Below are 14,505 nucleotides of genomic sequence, written 5' to 3'. Positions count from 1 at the left end.
TACCACCAATGGGTTCTTTACTTAGGTTTTGGTTATCAAAATTGTTATATGAACAACCAGTATCATATTGTTTTTGAGAAAAAATGCTGATACAGTAATCACAGGTTGACGTCGGTACCATACTGTTCTGATTAGGGGTGTGTAAAGTCTGAATATGACGAATAAATTGTAGGTTTCGTTTTAATTTCCAAGAAACGTGGGAACAAGACTGTTTTGTTATTATGAATAAAGGTAAAATTCAATGTCTCAACTGTTCAGTTGAGATTTATGTAAAATGTTATAATATCAGACACCACTTCAATCTTGAACATCAGAAGGATTTTGGCGAACATAAACTTATTCATAATAAATAGACAGTCAAATGAAGGTTCTTTTATCATCATTTATTTATACATAAAAGTTTAAAATGGGATTGTTAAAAATGGTTTACATTAATGAAATAGTTGTTACTTGCAATGAAGCAGTGTGTTATTTTAAGTAATTTGTTGTGCAAGTTGAAATAGTAAGAAAGTTTTAAAAAATCCATAAGAATAATTTTTTAATGGAAAAGCCAACCCATAATCGCTAGATTACTAATTGAAAATGCAGTTCGATCAATTTATTGCATTTCAATCACATAAGCCGGTCATAGAGAACAATCCCCTTTTTCAAATGTCAGGTAAAACCAGCAAGGAATTGTATGAATTATTACCTAATAACAGGTCTCCTAACTTACGTAATTTCGCAACTAAGATGCTGGCAATCTCTGAATCCCCTTATGTCTGAGAACATTTCTTTTTTCTAAAGTGAATCCGATGAAAAATATTGCTTGTACACATCTTAAAACCTATCATCTCGTAACTGCTCTACGTTTATGTAGTAATAGTATTCATCCTAATATAGACTCATCCTGACCAAACAGTATAGGCGATCTAACTTGTAAGTGATTATTTATAATGAGTATATTACATGTTCAGTGTAACTGTTTGCCACATTAATTTTGTATATCCCTAAGCAGAAGAAAAGCCAAGAAATATTGTTATGCCCATCCCTGCTCTACAACAATACGAAATTTATAGACACACAAAACCATACCCACTACACATACTACGCATAAGTTAGTTGATATCGTGCTTCCTGTAATAACCCAGATTTTCAATTCTTCAGTTATCACGTCTGTTTATCCGCAACTCTGGAAAACAGCTTTGGTACGCCCACTTCCTAAAGTAAATTCACCAACTTCTGCAAAAGACTATAGGCCAATCTCCATTCTTCCCGTTTTATCCAAAGCCCTGGAACGCATCATTCATAAGCAGTTGTCAGACTACCTAATAGAATTTAATCTTTTAGACCCTTTACAATCAGGATTCAGAAATGGCCATAGCACTTCTACTGCTTTGTTGAATGTTACTGAGGACATACGCGCAGCCATGGATAAACGACAGGCTACTGTACTAGTTTTATTGGACTATAGCAAAGCCTTTGATTCTGTTGACTTCGATCTACTATTGACTAAACTACAAACGCTACACCTTTCTGATAGTGTTATCACCTGGATGTACTCCTACCTTACTGGCCGCCAGCAGCGTGTCATATCTAATAATCGTTTCTCATCCTGGCGTACTGTAGATACAGGAGTTCCTCAGGGATCAATATTAGGCCCCTTGCTCTTCTCTATTTATATAAATGGAATTTCTAAATCATTTAAGCACTGCAGATATCAAATATATGCAGACGACGTTCAATCGTATATTTCAGCGCGTCCTGATGCACTAAATGATAGCATTAATAGTCTTAATGAAGATCTTGATTCCATCTCTTCCTGGTCTCAACAATTTGGGCTTAACCTAAACGCATGTAAATCACAGGCTATTCTGTTCGCGAACCGTAGATTAATTCCTGAAGTCAACGACCTGAATATTCCACCTGTGAAACTGGATAAAACAATCATCCCGTTTAGCTCTACCGTAAAAAATCTCGGAGTGCATTTCGAATCTAATCTTAGTTGGGATACGCATATTAAATATACATGTAAGAAGGCATTCTCTATTCTCCATTCACTAAAAAGATTGTATCATTATCCATCTAAATTAAAACAGACGCTGGTACAGACACTCATTCTACCTCACTTCGATTATTGCGACGTTTTGTTCAGTGATCTCAGGATTGATTCCGCCCAGAAACTACAGCGTGTTCATAACGCGTGCGTCCGCTTCATTTGTAATGTTCGATACTATGATCATATCTCACCTTCTTTCGAGAAGTTATCATGGCTTAGGTTACATGAGAGGAGAAATCTGCACTCACTTTCTCTCCTATATCGAATTATGCACACTTCATCCCCCTATTATTTATTCGCTCGTTTTCATACTCTCTCTCGCTATCATAATATTAATACTCGATCACAACGCGATAACACGCTAGAAATTCCACTTCACACATCATCTCTGTATTCCTCATCTTTCGCTGTTGCTACCTCTCGTCACTGGAACTCTCTGCCGCCTGAAGTCAAGGGCTGCCGAACATTGAAATCTTTCAAATCCAAGTTAGAAAATTATCTTATGACGAGTTGCCAAACTAACTTACTATTATGACAAGTGTTGTATTGCATGTTTCCACGTATTCACAATTTTTTTTTTTTATGTTCTAGTGATATTTAACTTATTTTATATTTTTGTTCTCATATTTTCCGATAATGGTATATCTCTAATGTGATAAGTTGAGCTATATATAAACATAATTTTCCTTACTGTGTATACTTAAAAATATTGTATTCATTGTATGCTTTGTACTGCACTATTGTATTACTACTATTAGTATTATTATTGCTATTAGGCCTGTTATTATTATTATTTTATTTATTATTATTATTATTAATATTATTATTATCATTATTGTTATCATTACTATTCTATTTATTATTATTATTATTATCAATAATTCTTATTTTTTTATACTTTGTAGGCCTCATTTATTTTTGACCTGCTGTTGACATTTTATTATGCTTTTTTTTCTTTCTTTCTGTATGTTATATATTATGTCTGATTTCTTCTTACTTGTTGTTTACATTTTATTATTATTATCTTATTCAGTTTTGTGTGTACTTTGTAAATTTGTAGTGTTTCTATAACGCAGTTTTTACTCCTGGTTGAGTGTTAGAGAAGGCCGTATGGCCTTAACTCTGCCAGGTTAAATAAATCATTATTATTATTATTATTATTATTATTTAAACACATACCCGCTACTAATCAGGAACATACCCCACCAAGAATAACAGAAAGCCAGAAGATTGCGCGAGACCTCACTAGAATTCAGAAGATAGTGCACATCACATCGAAACTATGAAAGTCTAGTTTTTCAGGTAAAGCTCCTTGTGACGCAGACTTGAATAATTTCAAGGAAAAAATTGTTCTAGGGCCGGATATCGATCCCGGAACCTCTGGTTGAACGTACCAGTACTCTACCAACTGAGCTACCCAGGAACTCCATCAGACACCATCTCAATTTTCCCCCTTATACACACACAACTCGACAGGGCTGACAAGATACCAGAGATCCACATTGAGTGCACACAAATTCTGTGTGACTTGCAATTGTGTTAGCGTACCTAGAATAACGTATATACGAGGCGTGTTCTTAAAGTAAGTTCCAAAAGGGTGTAATAAGTAAACGGGAAGATATTTACAAAACATTTTTGTTGCATTGTATTCCCCACACTTCAATTACTTCTCAACATAATCTCCACCATTATTGAGGCATTTATCGAGTCGTGGCACAAGTCTTTCTATCCCCTCATTGTAGAATTCGCCCGCCCACAATGCGAACCACTCCCACACTGCTGTTTTCACTTCATCGTCGCCATCAAAATGTTGACCACCGAGGAACTTCTTGAGGTGCAGGAAGAGATGAAAGTCACTCGGAGCCAAATCCAGGCTGTAGAGGGGATGGTCAATTTGTTCCCAGCCAAATTTCGAGATGAGATTTTGGGTGTCATGAGCTGTGTGTGGCCGAGCTTTGTCATGAAGCAACACAACTCCGTCGGTCAGCATCACACATCTCTTGTTCTGAATTGCGCGATGGAGCTTCTTCAAGGTCTGACAATAGGTTTCTCTATTAATGGTTTCACCCCGAGGCAAGAATTCGATGAGTAGGACTCCTTTTCTGTCCCAAAAAACAGTGCACATGATCTTGCGTGTTGACATGGTTTGTTTGAATTTCTTTTTCCTTGGTGATGCAGTGTGCCTTCATTCCATGGACTGCTGCTTCGATTCAGGTGTCATGTGAGACACCCAAGTCTCGTCACCTGTTCACGATATGGTCAAAAAACTCATCGCCTTGCTCACTGTAACGTGTGAGAAAGCTTAATGCACTGGAAGCTCGTTTGGTTTTGTGTTCCTCGGTGAGCACCTTGGGTACTCATCGTGAGCACAATTTTCTATATCATAATCGATCTGTCACAATTTTGTAGAGAACACTCCGCAACATTTGTGGAAAATTCATGGAAAGCAAAGAAATTGTGAACCTCCTGTCCTCATGAATTTTTTCATCGACAGCACACACCAAATCATCATTGATCAAAGATGGCCGACCGGTACGCTGCTCGTCATGCTCAGAGACGCGGCCCTCGAACTTCCTAACCCATCTCCTGACCATTCCATCACTAAATCATCACCATACACCTCACAAAGTTGACGATGAATGTCAGCTAGTTTGATGTTTCTCGCATTCAAGAAATGGCTAACAGACTGCATCTCACAGTCGACAAGGTACTTGATCACTTTAAACATTTCAATTGATCACAACTAACCACACACACACACACACGGACTGAAGCTCTGAAACTGCTTGCACAGCTTGCCTGAGGACTGAAGGAGAAGACACGCATGCACAAAATAACGATTGCAGCGATGCAACGGCTATAATTGAAAACGGAACTTACTTTAAGAACATGCCTCATATTATGCCAGTCTAGTTTTTCAGGTAATGCTCCCTGTGAAATTATTCACATCAAAACTAGTCAAGAAAGGCAAAGATACGTAGTTTAATAGTAATAGAGCGAAGTATTCTATTTGAATAACTTAACAGTTCTTCAGTGAAATATGAACAATTAAAATTACCTCTTACTTTTGAAAAAGCTTATATTAACAGATTTTCGTGAAGGAAACTGTATTAACATATCTCTCATAAATGAAATGCATCTTACTGCAATTAGATGGTTGAAAATAAGAAATTATGTTATATATCGAAATGACGGACCAAGAACACCACAGAGTGCCACTGCTATAGCAGTGAAATCTTCATTTCATTAAAGGCCATTCCCAACATCTTAATTCATCAATCTAGAAGCTTCCTTTATAGAAATTCCTATAAAGAACACAAATCTGCAAATTGGAAACATTTACTGTTCCCCGAATTTGACATTATTAAAATCATATCTCTATTTACTTTGCTTTCTTTCAAATATTTAGGCCTATATGCACGCTGGGGATTTTAATACTAAGAATATAAGTTAAAAAAAAATCCGTGGCGCTACAGCCCGTGAAGGGCCTAGACCGACCAGCTGGCTGCTGGCCTCACGCCCACATGCAGAAGCAGAAGTGGACCATCATCCAACCAGATTGGAGGTATCGTGTGGTTAGCACGATGATCCCCCCAGCCATTATAGCTGGTTTCGCAACTGGATTTCGCTACCTACCATAGCTCCCCAAGTGCATCACGATGCTGGGTGAGCACCAGTCCCATACACTGGCCGAAATTTCATGAGAAAATTTCTTCTCCCATGAGGACTCGAACCAGCGCGCATTCCATAACGCGAGTCCTAGGCGGGATGCCTTAGACCGCGACGCCACGGCGTGGGACAGAATATAAGTTAGAATTCATCAATCACAACTTTCAGTGAAGAAATAGTTGTTGATCATTCAACTCAACATCATTGCAATATTATATCTCAACCTACACGTTTTCCATACATCAGTCATTGACCTGATTTATTGGATATTGCAGTAATTCATACAGTTACGTTATGATATTACTTTATGTAGAATCAATAGTAGCTCTAACTTCTGATCATAACCCTGTTATTCTTATCTTGCACTATTCTTCAGCCTCAACAGCAATACAAGTTAACAGTGGTGCTGACAATGATTGCAAAACTTACAAAGTCATTTCCATCCTACGTGAATTGAAGATTTGGATATTGCAATGGATATGTACTTATATATCAACTATTAAATTTGCAGTCAAAATAGCAACAAAATGATACGACTATTCATTCTAAACAAATCCAGGAATTAAGTATTTATGCCTACAAAAATCAAAAGCCAGAAATAGTGGCAAAGAACTAGATCTGAGGCTGACAGAAATGTAGGCTATATGGTAATCTCAAAAACAGACTATGGGAAAACAAATGAGATAAAAATAAACAAATTTGAGGCTCATATTCGATATGCCGGACCCTCTAGTAATATTTGGTGTATCACAAAACATCTTAGTAAACCAACTATAAAATAATATATCTTCAGAATTCATTGGAATATCTACTGTCAACTTATGAACAAAACTGAAGCTCTTGGAAAGTACTTAAGGGACTATTTAGAGAACCCTCCATTCATGAATTGAACATTAATGAATAAATTATTTCATAGAAAATATTAGTATAGGCCTACCTTACACTTCTCCGTCAGAAAAAAGAAGATACTGGTAATTAAAACTCTAAAATCGTTCAAAGCTTTGGGATTTGACAAAATAAATAATCTTGCTTTGAAAATAATGTCCCGTAAGACAGTACCTATACCACATCACTAAGCTGTTTAACACAATACTCAGGTTGGAATATTGTCAAAAAATGGAAACATACAAAAATAATTACAACTAAAGCCAACAGAATAGAAGACGTATCATTCCACTAGAGCACCTATGACAAATTTTTGGATAAAAAATTATTATGAAAGGAATTGATCAAATAATAGACTTAGGGCTTATTTAATAGAATACTAGTTACTTAGAATATAATGTATTTAATTACTAAGCAAATAACATACTACTAATTCAGTCAGTAATGCATAACACACTAGAATAGTTACTTGTAAATAAGATGTTGAATTTATTTTAAGAGATACATAATTAATTATTTTGTAATCACACACTAGCTCACTAGATTTTCTTTCTTCTGAGTCTTGATGCTGCCTCTCTTCCAGTAGGGTCTCCAGGCACATGAAACAAGAGAAAACAGAAGGGCAGTACTCACAAGAATAAATGGTTAAGATTTAAACCTTTATATTTAAATATTCCTTTGTGCACATTGGCATGTGTGTCAGTAATATATTTTAAACAGATTTCTTAAACATACTATTGTTATGTGCCTTGACATGTGGGGGAAGTTTATTATATAAATTACTGCCAGTATGTGTAGGGGTATTAAGAGTTTTGGCAAGTCTGTGATAATTCAAATGTATATTATTGGATGTCCTAGTATTGTGCTCGTGATATTCTGAATTTGTTTTAAAAGAATTAAAATTTTTATGAATAAAGCATACCATTTCTAGGATATAAACACAGGGTACCGGTAAAATTTTAAGTTCCTTGAAAAATCCTTTACTTTCTGTGCGAATGGATACTTGCTTCATAATTTTAACTATTCGTTTTTGTAGTTTAAGTATAAGAGAAGATTTTGATGATGATCCCCAGAATATGATACCATATGATATGACTGAATGTACATAGCCAAAATAAACTGACAATAGTAGCTCAATGGGTGATATTTTTGAAAGGACTCGGAATACATAGCATAGTCGAGATATTTTTTCTGTTAAGAACTGAATGTGGCTTTCCCATGTCAGGTCTGTATCAACCCAGATACCTAGAAATTTTGTGTTTTTAACTTCTTTAATTATGGTGCCGTTAAGTGTAATCTGTACAGAGTCTTGAAACCATATCAAAAACTTAAGGGACCCAGTAAGCCAAAAAATCTTGAATTTTTCATTTTTTCGTGTTTTATTGATCTATGAAGCTTAATCTTTCAGATGAGCCTTGATTTAAGTGTGTATCTGATTCCTAAGTATGGTTTTTTTTTTCGGTTTAAATGGACAGCGACATTTAAAGTGGGTGTGTCTCCTGTTCGTATGGCATTCTACTATGTTCAAATTTTGCGCCTTATATGCGAAATTTGTTCATTGTAGGGAATTTATATGTATTGGCACACCTGGTTTAGCGTCCTGTGCTTTGTTTCGTAGCAACGGTTTGTTTACAATGGTTGTGACGTTATACACGTGCTGTACGATACAGTTGAGTTGAATTATAGATGTGCATTTTGTGATATTTTCTTACAATATGGGTTATAGAAGTAGTTTGAAAGTATTTAAATTAATTGTGAAGCTTGGGCACGCCATTTCGTATTTAAGAAGAGAAGAAATGTTGGTAAACGTAAGAACACTGTTAGTAATGTGACTTCTAACTTACAACCCTCTAGCATGTGGTCATAGTGAATCTGTAAAAGTGGCTGTGCATCAGGAAAGAAACTTGAAGATTCTAAAATGAAACTCTGAAACAAGAACACAGTGTTAGTGATACCAATGAGGTTATAGATGTTCGCATATTATCTAGTGTACTGCAAAATAATGTACTCTGTAAAGGCTGTGGCAAAGGTGGGATATCTCTTAAGGTAAAAAAAGCATATTTTGTTTTGAAATAATTACTCTAACAGCTAGTAAAATAGTTGCAAAAAAATTTGGCTTGTTATGAGACTTAGCAGGACACTTCAGGAGATTCAGAGTGCATTTAGATTCTTAGTGCAAGCCCTGTTACTCGGGTTACTTAATTAAGATGTTATTATCACGTATGGGACACTTGAAGTCCACCATCATATTGCTTTTGTAAGACTACTATCAAAATTCAGCTAAACTATCAATGTTAAAAATTTGACAAATTTTTTACGTTTTCATTGTGAAGTTTGCTTATCGACTAGACCATTCAGATTAGCTTCTTGCTCTTCAACAGAGTAGAATTTACCTTTAACTGTGTTGTCACGTATGGGACTTGTGCACTGAACTATGAAAGATGAAATGGTTTCTTGGCATTCTCAAAGCATTTAGTTAGACAGCAACACATTTAACATAGGCTATAACAAACAACAGTACGACAACATTAGCATGAAATATTACAGATTCTCAAATTTGAAACTTCCTTCTTGTTCACCTGTTTGGGTGATCATTTTTTCAATGTCCCCCAGATCATAGATGATGTAGTCTGGATCCTTTGGACATTTGTACTCCCAATGCAAAACTCGTGTATAACTGACATTAAATTACCTGAATTATTCTTTTTGACCTGATCTGGGTACACTTGCTCTTCATATGTAACAGTTACCCATTCTCCTACTTCTTGCTCGAGTTTCTTCTGACAGGGCGTTAACTTTGCAACTTACATTTATGTCATGACATGAAAAGTAGAAATGCCTGGTACCATGACTACTGTGTTCCATGGATTGCCTTTTCTATTTCAGTTCTGATATCGTCTTTATTAATGTGGAAAATACAAGTTTACGGTATAGCTGTGTTGCCAAATCAGGAAAATATTTTGCACACTGCACAAAGTTGGAATTTCTTTTATTTATAGTTTTTTACCTCACTAAAGCGTTTCACATTACTGGCCACATCATCTATCACATCTTTCCTGTCAGACGTAACGAAGTATTTTCAACTGAATTGTTTCTTGTGTTATCAGAGAGGAACTGCATCAACCTAAAAATGTACTTATTCTTAAATTCAGAAGCTGGTTCATCACTCCAAATTGCTTCTTCAGCAGGCTGTTGTGAATCCCTTTCCAACATAAATATTCTGTTACAAAGTTGATCATGACAAATATAATATCTTTATCCTTGTGTGCAGTATTAGAACATACTTGAAACATCTTGCATTTATCCATGAAAAATGTAGCAGCTGTAAACAAAAGGATGCTTCTCCTAGACCATAAAGCCATAGGCAGAGAGAACCGTTTCCTTGGCTGGGACAAAGCAAAACCACAGAATTCCCATATAATGGGGTTATGGGAGACATCATTTACTTTCTCCCCCTGTTACAGCTTGACTGTGGTACAGTATCGTAATACATACATACATACATACATAAGTGTTCTGCTGATGGTCAGGTCTTTCACTGCGAACCCAGCATTCTCCAATCTTTCCTATTTCCTGCCTTCCTCTTAACTTCCGCCTATGATCCACATGGTATCATATCGTCTATCATCTCATATCTTCTTCTGTCCCTAACTCTTCTCCCATTCACCATTCCTTCCAGTGCATTCTTCAGTAGGCAATGGTTATTAATGGATATTATTGGTTATTAATAGTTATTCTGTAGGACAAAAAAATCTTTACGTAGCTTCAGTAGGCAGTTTCTTCTCATCTGATCAGATATCGGTATATGATAAAATTTAATAAAAGTATTTTTGGGAGGACATGTTTCTTACAGTGTTACATCCATATCTGCGATAGTTCGGACCGAGTTGTATAGAGCTTGAACTGTAGGTCTACTACATATTATAGGTCTAACAGGGCATAACCTAAAACAATCTCCCTCTTTTTCTCTATCATACAAAAAACAAGCATGCATCAATAAAACTACGTAACAGTGCTAACAGAAACTTTCTTATATGAAGCTTACCTTCCTGAAGATATCATATGAAATGTAAACTCTAATTATTTTATTTAATTTCGTATTTAAGTTTAAACATTATACCGGGATCACTTTTCTTTTTTCTACATTGTTGTGCAGTATGTTATTCATCATCTCCAAGTAGCGGCCTGAACACCTGCAGACTTCTAACACAGGCAGTTACAAAAGAAACATTCCTCAAATGAGGTAGGCCTATAGAAATTCTTATAGCCTACATTCAGAAATTTAAAATAAAATTATAGTGCAGACACACGATCTGAAGACATTAATTCGTCAATTTAAGCACAGAAACTTAATCATAAACAAACGCAAATAAGATCTAAATTTAGATCTTTTGAATTCAATACTTTCTAACGTTAACTGGGAAAAAAAAAGAGTTCAGACAAGTTTGGGGGGCAGTGCCCCGCCCCCCATTTCCCCCTCTCCCATAACTCCGCCTATGCATAAAGCACTTTGTATTTCATCCTGGTATTCACAACTGAATGACACTGAGAAGTCCACCTGTAATATACAAATATTATAATCCAATTTGTCATTTTCAAATACCATGGTTTGAATTCTCTTCAGATTGACATGTCACATCATTTCGAAGTTCATCAACAAAGCCTTCCTTCAAGAACAAAGTCAGTCTGCCTCTGAATCTTTTTCCCAGACCTTCCAGCAAGAGTTCTACCAACATGCAGAATTTAATGAAACATTACTTAGCGTAAATTTCCAGAATTCTTCAGAATAAATTATTTTTAGTGCTTTCAATTTAAAAATGAAGTGTTCATGTAAATTACATCTGCATTGATCACATGGTATATCCTTCAATAAGAGGACATTTTTGAATTTCAAACTGCAAAACTTTGAAAAGGCTGAATTGTTCTCGAAAGATAGCATAAGCCTCTTTCAAAAACATTGTAATGTAATGTTTTTGTAGTGTCACCTTTTTGGCATTTTCCCATGTAACAGTTGAATCTTTCCTGGGCATGTGTATACAATGTCAGGATGAGGTAGGCGAGACCTCATATATAATGAATATGTGATGTATTAACTGTTAGCAGTTTTCACAAACTGATGTTGAATATGGCCATAAAGTCATTTAAATATGCGCTCCTGCATGTATGACTTACATTGTCTAAAGTGCAGGCCGTAAAACATTACGAGATGAGTTCGGCCGGCAGCGTGGATCATGTCCCGGCATAGCTCAGTTGGAAAGAGCACTCAGCGCATAGAGCTGAGAGGTCCCGGGTTCGATTCCCGGTGCCGGAACGAATTTTTCTCGAATTAAATGGTGATAACACACATTGGCTACTTCATAGTAGTCGTGTAATTTTTTTTTTAGTAATGTAAGCTAGTCATTAATGACGAAGTAAAATTTCCCAATATAGGAAAACTCGCAAAATTAGTACTGCTGACACTATCTCATTCAAATGCAGAACTTGGAAGGATTTTTTCGATAGTCATGTCAAAAGGAAGAAGAGAATAGAATAGCACATGAAGTTCTCAGCTAAGTTGTACGCTTTGCTTCCAAATAAAAGAATTGAACTAGAGCACCTTTGAAGTCACCAGCATCCATTTTAGTTTCCGCTATTGGGATACACTATGCTAGATGTGGAGGAGATTTGGTGGTTGGTACATCCACCCTTCTCTTTTATTGTAGCTGAACGTTTAATTATGATCTAATTAATTATTTTATTGTAGCTCACACTGTAGGTTGTGGGAAAATTTGTGTTCGTGTGGGAAATTTTTATACTTTTATATGGGAATACCATAGTAGACAGTCTGAAGAGCTGTTAATTTAAGGTAGTATTTTGACTACTTATGTATAGGATTGTTTGTTTTTAGGTCTGTTTTTTTCAGCATTTTAGGTCATTTTTAGAGCCCAGAATTTTATGTTCTAAAAGTTAAGAATGTCACTGAGTGTAGATGAATAGAAGTAGGTCTACTGCCCGTGAGGAGAGTTTTAAGCTTAGTTCACAAGAGTCCGCTATGTAATAATAGACAACAGAGTCAGAAGGATTGAGCAATGGATCTTGTAAACCGTGTGCTAATTTGTAAGTGGGGTTGAGAGGATTAAAGACCTTTAACGATACCAAAGGGAAAATACTGAATGACAAGAATGGCATTTCAATGACGTGGAGGCATGGCAATGATCTTGTAAATCGTGCGCTAGTTTGTAAGTGGTGGTTAAGAGGATTAGAGACCTTTAGCAGTACCGAAGGGAAAATACTGAATGACAAGAATTGCATTTCAATAAAGTGGAGGCATGGCTTTTATATTAAACTATAGGGAGGAACAATATTAACTTTTAGCACCTAAAATTCCAGGTTCTAGTCATTATAATATAACTTTTTGGGTCTTTTATAGATAATTTTTTAAGTAATCAAAATCCTCACTCTGGCTGGGGATCGTCCTATACATCAGGGGCATTGTGGTAGCTGTACAGACTGGTCAGCACCATGGAGTTCTGCATCAGAGAGAAGCTGTGTCATATGATGCCTTTCCCCCACAACACACATGATAGACGTGAGCTTACACTCACCTTTGGCTGATGTTATACCACCAGCATTCCATTGTAAGATGTTTAGTTGATTCTGTACCATTAAAGTAGTCCCCGCCCGGAGATCCGATTGGGGGACTGTTTTACCTCCGGATAATTTTACCTTAATGGTACTCATTTCATATTGGAGTTAAATGGCAAGTTGTAGCCGATTTAAGTGAACACCATATTTTAACGTTTTGGTGGCTACTTCATTCACACACAACCCCCAGAATGTCTGGAGGACCACACTTGCTGTTGGTCGACGGGTCCATTGGACCTAGCTGGGAGATCTTGTTGATCACCAGCTTTCCCTCCTTAAGTCACTGGAGGACGATTTTAGTGCCATAGCAGGTCAGCACTAGGAACAGAAAAGTAGAAAGAGGAGGAAGGAAAGGGAAATGAACCCCTAGGCCTCGAATGCTCTAATGCCGTTGGGGTCGAAGAAAGTAAGAGTTCAGTCAGAGGACTGGATAGGAAAGGGTAAAGAGGGAATTAGGTATTGGATAGAGGAAAATTATACCAAATTCAGTCATTAACTCAACAAGCTGACCAGTGCTAATGGATGAGTAGCCCCTCCCTTTAGTTCAGCTCGTAAAATTATGCTTACTAACAGCTGCACCACGGGAAGGTAGGGATGGGACATTGGATATTTGTCCAGGTTGGTTCCTTAAAGCCTTCAATGGGAAGGATTAATGGCTCTCCCCCCTATATCCGACAGATACCCTTTTGCAGCCATAAAAGTTTCATATCCATTGTTCAAGAATTAAAACAGAAAATCAATATCCCGAATTTAAAAGAAAATTTACAAATTAAACCAAACCCTTTAACTCTTTTAAATATAGAATATAATCTAAATTTAACAGAAGAAATACTGAAATCAGAAGTAAACACTGAAATACTGAAACAATTGTCTTTAGAGACAATTAATATTAGGTACCCTCCACAAAACTGGCTTCATTTATACACCGACGGATCCTTGATCTCCAGAGAACAAGGTGCCGGTGCAGGTGTTACATGTTGTCTCTTCTCACTTTATAGATCTCTTGGATATGGAACAACAAGTTTTGATGGTGAAATCATTGCAATAAGTGAAAGTCTCAGAAATCTTCTATGCCACATCAATAAATTTAGGAATGCAGTTATATTGTCAGACTCCAAAGCAGCTATTCTATCAATCATCTCTAAACACACACCTTCATCTCAAACAGCAGAAATAACTAAAATACTCTCTCAATTATTATCACTCAATAAAAGAATTGTATTCCAATGGATACCATCCCATTGTGGAATCCTGGGAAATGAGAATGCGGATGCTTTAGCAAAGAAGGG

The 14,505-nt window shown here is 36.3% G+C and overlaps 1 long non-coding RNA gene and 1 other non-coding gene across 2 annotated transcripts in view; both read left to right on the top strand.

The window, feature by feature from the left end:
* The first annotated feature begins 8,184 nt into the window (after window positions 1-8,184).
* LOC138692802 (uncharacterized) overlaps window positions 8,185-14,505 on the top strand; it is a 28,170-nt gene continuing 21,849 nt past the window's right edge. The window contains exon 1 of the long non-coding RNA XR_011330132.1: window positions 8,185-8,638. This is a non-coding gene — a long non-coding RNA (uncharacterized lncRNA). The remainder of the gene's footprint in view (window positions 8,639-14,505) is intronic.
* Window positions 11,827-11,903, top strand: TRNAY-AUA (transfer RNA tyrosine (anticodon AUA)). Its single transcript has one exon. It is a non-coding gene; the product is annotated as a tRNA-Tyr (tRNA).

This window comes from Periplaneta americana, chromosome 17 (genome assembly GCF_040183065.1).
Source record: "Periplaneta americana isolate PAMFEO1 chromosome 17, P.americana_PAMFEO1_priV1, whole genome shotgun sequence".
Lineage (NCBI taxonomy): Eukaryota > Metazoa > Arthropoda > Insecta > Blattodea > Blattidae > Periplaneta > Periplaneta americana.
This window is presented reverse-complemented; position numbering and strand designations above follow the sequence as displayed.